The sequence below is a fragment of the Zootoca vivipara genome, chromosome Z2, assembly GCF_965207765.1.
Source record: "Zootoca vivipara chromosome Z2, rZooViv2.hap1.1, whole genome shotgun sequence".
Lineage (NCBI taxonomy): Eukaryota > Metazoa > Chordata > Lepidosauria > Squamata > Lacertidae > Zootoca > Zootoca vivipara.
Window position 1 is genome coordinate 20,296,515 of NC_142585.1, and position 8,155 is coordinate 20,304,669.

The following is an 8,155-nucleotide window of genomic DNA, read 5'->3' on the forward strand; positions in this document are numbered from 1 at the left end:
TTTCCCCCAAATAACCCTGAAAACCATTGCTTAAGGGTGCTTGGAATTGTAGCTTTATAAGGGCCCTCGAGATGTTCCCGAACATTCATATCTAGCCATTGGCCATGCTTGCTGGCCCTGATGAGAGTTGCAATTCAGCACCATGTGGAGGGCCAAAGTTTCCCTACTCCTTGCTTTAAAACTTGGGACTGGTACTTTCTCAGTTGTATGACCATCCCCACTCATTTCAGTGGGGATTTACTTTGCAGGTGGACCTGCTCCTTCATTCCAGAATGGTTGCTTGAGATGAAGGGTACAATGGCATCCCCCTCCCTCTCACATACTGGAGTAGCAGCTGAATTTAATCTAGCCTTATACTGAATCAGGCCATTGGTCCTTCTAGTTTATCTGCACTGACTGGCAGCATTTCTCCAGGAATTCAAGCACGATAGTCTCCCAGCCTGTTGAGGTGCCAGGGATTGAACCTGGGACCTTCATGCAAAACAGATGCTCTATCACTGAGCTACAGTCCTTCCCCCAAAATTGATGATGGAACAAGCATCTTCCACCCAACAACAGCAAGCTGAGTTGAGGGTGCAGGGCTGACACAGTTTTGTCATCTTAACATTTCGCTTTCTAAATCCCCCAAGCATCTACCACCTAAGGTAGTCATCTCATTCTGCATATTTGTAGGACCAAACCAGCCAGCATATTCAAGAAGTTTGGATTGGGGCAAAGACCTTCAATTTCTGCCTGTGTGTTGAACATTCAGTATTATATTAGCATTTGTTAACCACAGTAGAACTGCCAACTTTGGGTGCACATTCTTGTCCTTAACTAGAGTATTATACACTCAATGCTGTAAAATTCTGAGTCACAATGATCTAACTACTTCAAGCTTTATTTTTCAGAGGCCATCAGTTAAAACTAAAGTATGTTCGAGTTTTTTCCCTACTGTCTATAAATACAACACATAAAAAGTCCTTATTACAGAATGCTTTATTAACATCAGCAGACAGTCTTACAGCGTGATCTATGGATGATCGATTTGCCTGAAAGCCACTTTAATATGGAGGAAGAAGATTGTTCTTCTCCAGAAAGAATGACAGCCAGCAATAAATCATCTCCTCCATCATCTTATATAGCAATGAAGTTGGGGGACAACAGATCATAAGGACCTAAATCAGAATATGATCCTATTTTCTTTTTGAAATTGAAAAATGAAAAAAGATCTTTCAACCATTCTTGAGACTACCAAAACTACAAATATAATTATTACAAGGAGCTGAGCCGAAACTTCGCCCAGTTTCCCGCCAATGTATTCAGTAGGTTAAAAAAAAAAAAAGCCTATCTTTTTTATGATTCCTGACTTTCCTTGTGAAAATGGTGGCATATTTGTTTCCATTGCCTTCACTTGCTCTTGTGCAAATCTCTTTCATTTGCTGTTTTGGCACTCCTTCTGATAATGGTCAACAATTCATTTGCATTGTTTCCACTCTGTTATTGTCACTTGCCCTCACTGACATCAGGACGCAATCAAACTTGATCTGTTTCGTAGCAATCAATTATCTCATTCACCATATTATCCCTGATTCTGTCTGATCACCCATGTGACTATTCCAGGAAGGAGTAAGCTGTACTATTGGAAGGGGACATCACTGAAAATGTACAATCCAAAGAAACCCATAACACCAAATAGCATTTTAAAAAGTAAATGTTCACAAAATCAAAGTGTTTACTGAGACAAGCATTTCTAACCTACCAAAACCATTAGTTTCTACTGGAAAATCACAATGAGTCAAGCCAGGGTAATGAGTGTTGTGCCCTCCAAGTGCTGCTGGTCTCCAGTTCCATCGTCTCTGACCATTGGCCAACAACATCTGGAGGGCATTGGGCTGCCAACTCAGCTTAAGTTATTACTCATATGTTGAGCTATGCAGAAGTTGCCAAAGTAATGCAGCATTCAAGCCATGTTCTCTCTCAAAAATTCCCAGTTTTTAGGAAAGAGTTTTCTGGGCTACGTCTTGGAACCTAGTTGGAACACCTGGGGAGATGTTCCCTCCTTAAATCTACAACAGGAAGGAATACCAGGCTATTTTGTGACAAAAAGGCACTCCCTACTGTTTTGCTGAAGTTCTATAATAAGCAATATATTTAGGTTCTGTTTAAGGCTTAAAAAAACTTTTACTAGATTTATCACACTAAAAAGCGTTATTGAGATTTTGATTTCCTTCATATCTTAATGCAATAAAGCCACTTAGCATTGCCTTATCAAGTGCAACTAATTAACAACAAAACAGATATTGTTAGCTATAATCATCCTATGATCAGCTATATGAATGCTGAATTGGCTTTTCCAAGTCTCATTCAATACTCTCACTTTAAGTACCATATAGATTTTTCTGCCTTCAATAGCATCGTACAGTTATACAAGTTAATAATGCATACGCATTTGACTGGAAAATTACCTCTTCCTGAAGAACCATCAAACCTGTCTATTGACATTTTATAGAAATTAAAAGTAACACATACTTCTCGGCTAAACGACAAGCTCACCCAACCCATTCCTTTCCATCTGTGAGATGATAGAATGGGTATACATATGCTCACTGTACCATTGTTATTTTTTATCTGTTTTGACATTTATATCCCACTTTTCTATGATAATTCACATTCAATATCACTTACAAAAAATACAAAACATATTAAAAAAAACTGTACTAAAAACTCTCAAACAAACGATACAGTCAGGCATAGAAACTTGCAAAATGAAAGCTGAAATCCTTAGACTGAAACCTTCCACCCAGCCCAGAGGCATTACGGGAATGATTTCCCAATTTCCAGCATACTACAGCTGCCCCACACCACCAGAAAATTAGGCCAGGGTGCTGGCAGGCTAGATCACACCTGCAGGCTTGCAGTACAACATTCGTGCCTTAGAATTTTGCAATGTCATATTTGGATCCTGCCTTATACTGAATCAGGCCATTGTTCTATCTAGCTCAATATCATCTATAGTGATGGGCAGTGGTGCTTTATGGCAGCGTTTCTCAACCACTGTTCCGCGGCACACTAGTGTGCTGCGAGACGCTGGCTGGTGTGCCGCGACGTGCGGCGACGAGAAGGGCGATTTGCATTGTCACGTGCCTGGCGGCCGCCAATATACAACACTACCCTGCTGGAAAGCAATATTTCTCCTCCTCTTTCCCAAAGCTCAGTGCAAACGAGCCTGGCGGCCGCCAATACACAACACTGACCCGCCAGAAAGCAATATTTGGCAAGTGTTTCTTACAGTCATAATTATAATATAGGGCGGCACAGAGTTAAATTTTTAAACTTTTTTAATGGTGGTGTGCCTCGTGATTTTTTTCACGGAACAAGTGTGCCGTGGCCCAAAAAAGGTTGAGAAACACTGCTTTATGGTTTCAAGCAGGGGGTCATTCTCAGTCTCAATCCTCAGACACTAAGGATTGCACCTGGGACCCTCTGCATGCAAAACAGATTCTCTTTACTAGTGAACTACATCCCTCTCCACATTTCTTAATAGTACAACATCCAAGCATTTTTACCAGGGCACTTGCTGCTCTGCAAACCTAATGTCACATTGCTATCTCAGCGGTCACCTTGTGGGGTGATGGAATTCTTGGCACCGATTCCGTAGAAATGATGGCAGTGGTATAAACTAGCACCATCTATACTTAAAACTGAAGTACAACGATTTCTACTTTTAAAAGTGGACTACCCACCATATGTCACTACTGTCACTTTTGAAAAGCACAGTAAAATAGAGCGATAGTCAAAAAGACCACTGTCAATTAAGCAGAGAATGGCTTTGTCACTGACATTCCAAGTGCATTGCTTCTTCAAGCACATCAGGAAACTGCGTTTCTTAACCATTTCCCCTCTTTAACACTAGTCACCTGCCCACCCAGCTCAACTGCTTCCCTGTGCTCTGTTAATAGGGATATTGCTGCCCACTGTGAAAAAGAATGTACAAATCTATCGATTCTGGTTTGTTTCAGTTCCCCACTTTTCCAATGTAAAGTTCATTTCTCTGTACTGCATTCTATATCAATTTGTGGTGGTGGTGGTGATGATAATGGTGATGATAATAATAATCATCATCATTTCATGACAATTTATCAGTGTATTTCCCCTAGATGGAACTTTTATCAATCCACATTTTTGCAATGCCACTTCTGCTAAAAAATAATGCATTTTAGAATATTATTTTCACAAATATATGCATTGCACACTTTAGCATATGCATTTTTATACACAATACTTAGGTGGAGAATTGCATTGAAAAATTATGAGAAGTGCAAATTTTGAAGCATGGTTGTGTTTTGGTTTGTGTATTGTTTCAGGAAGTACAGAATAAGTAGGTTTGCCTTTAAATGCAAACTGATCCAGATTCTCTCCCCTCCCCATAACCTATAAATTAGCTGCACTTAGATCCCATTGAAATAAATGGGTAAAGTTAGTTACTTAACTTAAAGTTAAATCCTTCTGATTTCAATGAGATCTGGATGAAACTACTTGAGGTTGGATCCAACCCAAATTCAAGTAGTCTCATCTTTAGCTCACCAATAGGGATCTTGGGGAATTCTGATGTAAAGCAAAATGAGAGTGGAAATGGCTGGTGTTTATTTATCCCATGTCTGGGGTGGAAATCAATCCAGCAAATACAATCGGTATTTGCTATGGTTGTTGCTTTCAGTCTACAAACATTACATAATTGATTATGTGCTGTCTCTCTTCCCTGCTCCCACCCCATATTTCCATTGCCTTTGCTTTGAAATGAATGACCTGGAATAATGTAATGATAATGTAGCCATGCAATTTATGCAATTACTTATGTAATTTTTTCCACAGTGGCAGTAGGACAAATAATGACTTTGTGGGCAGCAGACAAACTGCAGCAAAAGGAAAACAATGCTGCATGCAAGCGATATAGGTTGAAATGAAAACATGTACTATTTTACATAGCTAATTAGTGTGATTCCAATATGTTAAACTAAAAATATTTTTTTTAAAAAAAAGATTGACATTCAAAATCACTAAGATTAAAGCCCAGGGCTTCCATTCTTCCAGTGGAGAAACGGAATGATGAATGATATTAAAATGGGGGTGACTTTTAAGGAAGGGATACATCCTCTGGGGCACCTTTTGTGAGACCATTACAGTTTTATGGCTCCTGTGAAGTTCCTTGAGAAATGCACAGAGCTAAGGCCAGAGCATCTGACAAGTTTTAATGTTTTGCATCAATTCTCAGCCATTATATATTTTTTGGAAAATAAAAAAGTCCCATATTGAAGAAACACATAAAGGTCAGGACGTAAAGAAGATGCATTTCCCTAAAGAGGAGGAAAGTTCAGCATGATGGTGTGTGTGTGTGTGTGTGTGTGTGTGTGTGTGTGTAAGTGCATCAAGACTAGTGTGCAGATGCCTTTTCAGCACACAACAATGATCCACCTTATAAGAAGTATATAAAACATGAATTAATGTGACAGAGCAGACACAGAACACACACTCCTGTTCCTTGCACTATAAAAGAAAGTGCACTCTCTGCACCAAGGAGCAGGAAGTGTGGGTGGAGGGAATGGCAGGGAAATGTGCATGCTGCAAAACAAATATCCCAGGACCAGTCCTGCAGTACACCAGGGGTTAAATGACCCCCTTGAGTGGCACCATAACGGAGTGGTAGCAGTGGAAACAGATGAAGGCAGGCACTGCCTCTGGATTCAAAATGTCTTGGACAGTCACTGGAAAACTCTTGCATAAAATGTTATTTTAAGTAAAATGTCAAAAAACCTCTTCACAACAGAGAATGTGCCCTGGCTTGTTATCTATCTAATTTGTGTGCCACCCTGAATGTCATACAGCAAAAGTAGGGGTGTCAGGAAAAATCATTTTGTGTTCCACTCTATTCATTGCATGCAACCCTGCTTCCACTCTGCTGCAGCGCTCCTTCTGCAAAAGCTACTTTTCTCACTGTCTGCTGTAGCAAAATCATGCGACCTACATAATCCACATGTAAATTACATTGTGCAACTTTCCATAATTTACGTAATTCTGTGTTTGTAGGCTGAAGTAGCTTAGAAATCCTAAAACTACAATTAGCAAGAAGACCTGCTACCTATGTGTTAATCTTTGATGGGCAACATCAAGGGTTCTGTAGCTCTCCCTCCCTAAGGCTCTTTTATCTTGAAGCCAGACTTGGACAGCACTTCAAATACAGGGCACCTTCCAATAAAAGGACTGTCTTCTGGAAACTGGGCACAACCTCACTTTACCCCTCCACGCACCCCAGGGGGAGGTGTCCCCATGCCCATTTGCAGCAGATGAAAAATGGAAGTTTATGCCTTTAATACAAATGCCATCATGGTGTTTAAAGATGAACTTGAGCTCTGATAATTCTATTAATCTGCCAGATGGCAATGAGTAATACAGTACAATTAATCATTCTGTCAGCTCCAGCTATCCAAAGCAAGCTGGTGTACATTTGAATATATACAAAAAGCTGTTGACCAAGGACCTTACAAATTTTTCATGTAAATGCAAAGGGTGTTTATCCTTATATTGGTCCTTGCATATCACATTTTATTTATTTATTTACTTCAGAGGATTTCTACAAAGTCTTTTTTTTTCATGAATCCTTTCCTCTCTCTTTCCAAGGGAAAAAATATCTTCCAAAAGTGACACGACGGAAAAGAACATTTCTACTCGCACTCACAAAAGTTGATCAAAAGTTTTCCAGGAAGCGCCAAAATATTATCACAGTATTTCTTTATTTTAAAAAGGGTTTATAGGGAGTTAAATACTGTAATAGCAAAACGATCAAACAACAGTACACAAATAAGGATTTTACACAAATGATATAATTTACACAAGTGCCATTAGATTAATGTAACAGAGCACCATCTTCAGAACATTCTATTTTTCAGTCTGTGTTACCACAAAACCACTTTTCTTGAAGCTTGGCCTTCAATGTTGCTGGAGGGAAAATGGCTTTCTCTTATCCACCTCAGCTCCACAGTGGTTCTCTCAAATGGGTTGTCCCTTGGAAACGGGAACCTACAGCCCATTATAAGAAAAAAATAAATAAGCTGAATGCCTTGAGGTCAGGGTGGAGTACACCTTCCAGCAGGATCTGGCACCTGTGAGTAAGAGCCCTCAGTTTCCTGGCAAAGCTCATCTGTGCTGCGCCCCACCTGTCTATCTACCTGGCCATGGCATCAGCAAACAACCATTACATTTCCCACAATGCCCTGAAGCGACTTTGTGTCACAACACTGTGAGGAAAAAAATGGCCACTTCTCACTGACATTACTAAAGGCCCACCAATTTAGGAGAGGGTCTCCTCAAATCTGAAGCTGATCTTGGACCAGAGAGCACAACCAAGTCCTCTTTTTTCTGTGTTCAGTCTACATACAGTCCATGCCAGTGTGGTGTTGTGGTTAGAGTGTGAGACCTGGGATTATCAGGGCAGTAGGTGACCCTGGGTCAGTCACACTGTCTTTCAACCTAACTTACCTCCCAAGGTTGCTATGGAGATATGATATGGAAGAGGAAGCCATGTATGGCCATAGCTGCCGCCTCCCGTTTTCGCGGGAAGCCTCTGTATTTTAAACCGTTTCCCGCTGGCAGCCCGGATTGGGAAAAATCCCGTAAATCCCCCGGATTTCCTACCTGCCAGGGAGGCTCCATTTTGGGTCCTGGCGCCGCCCAATTTCCAGTGCCCAGACATGGGTAGTGTGGCACTGGAAGTCACTTCTACACATGCCCAGACATGCGTAGAAGCGACTTCCGGTGCCGGCAGCACCCAATTTCCAGTGCCCATACACGGGTAGCGCGACACCGGAAGTCGCTTCTATGCATGTCCGGATATGCGTAGAAGCGACTTCCGGTGCCGCGTTGCTGCTGATCCCGCATTTTTCAGCGGGAGACTTGGCAGCTATGCGTATAGCACCTTGAGCTCTTTGGAGGATGGGTGGGCTATAAATGCAATTATTATTATTATTATTATTATTATTAAACAATTATGATAATGTAACCAGCATTTCCCAATAGGGTTGCCTGCCCTGCAGAAATTGCTGGACACCAGCCAGAGTGTCCAACAGTTAGAGATGATGGGAGTTGAAGCCAAATAACATCTTAGAGGGCACCAGCTTGA